The sequence below is a fragment of the Jaculus jaculus genome, chromosome 10, assembly GCF_020740685.1.
Source record: "Jaculus jaculus isolate mJacJac1 chromosome 10, mJacJac1.mat.Y.cur, whole genome shotgun sequence".
Lineage (NCBI taxonomy): Eukaryota > Metazoa > Chordata > Mammalia > Rodentia > Dipodidae > Jaculus > Jaculus jaculus.
This window is the reverse complement of record NC_059111.1, coordinates 61489062-61490047: the sequence shown is the minus strand read 5'-3', so window position 1 is coordinate 61490047 and position 986 is coordinate 61489062.

The following is a 986-nucleotide window of genomic DNA, read 5'->3' as shown; positions in this document are numbered from 1 at the left end:
TTGGATGGCCAAGGCTAGCTTATGTTGAGAAGAGGAAAGGAGGGGCATGTGGGGTGTTGCCAGCCTCAGGCAGGCAGAGGACACGCTTAATAAGCCCTTTTCATTTTAAAAAAGTATTTTAGAAGACTAGATGGTAGCTGTTATAATTTAATTTCCATTGTCATGTAGCAAAATTTTCTAGGGGACATTTCTGAGTTTTATAAATTCAAATAAGAGCTTTACACTGTAAATGACACTTCTCTACATGAATAAAGCTTATTACAGAAACCCAAATTTACTTCTCTCTTGGTTTGGACATTCTTTGGGAGAATCTTAGTATCTGGTTTGTTTTAAATATTTGCTTATTATCTGAGAGTATATGAATGAGAATGGGTGTACTGTACACAAACTCCAGATGCATGTGCCACATTGTGCATCTGGCTATATGTGGGTACTGGGGAATCAAACCTGAACCAGCAGGCTTTGAAAGCAAATGCTATCCATCCAGCCCCTCGTTCTTTTTAAACAGTAAGATAAAGCAATGAGTTCTGCATTTCTTCTGGATTCCAGAGCTGGGCTGGAGAGAATATCTACTGGGCAAGGCTGAGGTAGTGTTCAGCTCACTAGCAGACATGAAAGCCTTCTCACCACACCTCTGGACTTGACTTGGGGCCACCACCCTGATTACCTAGGACAACTGTTCTCCTTAGAAGCTGTATAATATTTACAATGTATTTTGTGATAACATTTAAAATTTTTGTATTAATAATTTTATGTGTACACATATATAGCATTAAGTACATTACTGTGTAACCAATCTTCAGAATATTTTTATCTTGCAAAATAGAAGTATATACCCATTAAACAAGAAGTGCCAGAATGTTTCATATTGAATCAAGTATTTATAAATATCACAGACAACCAGTTTATGTTTCTGAAGATACTTACACCATGTTGGAATCTCTCAGCTACTTAGTAAATTGATTGAGACAATTTCATTCAGGCAT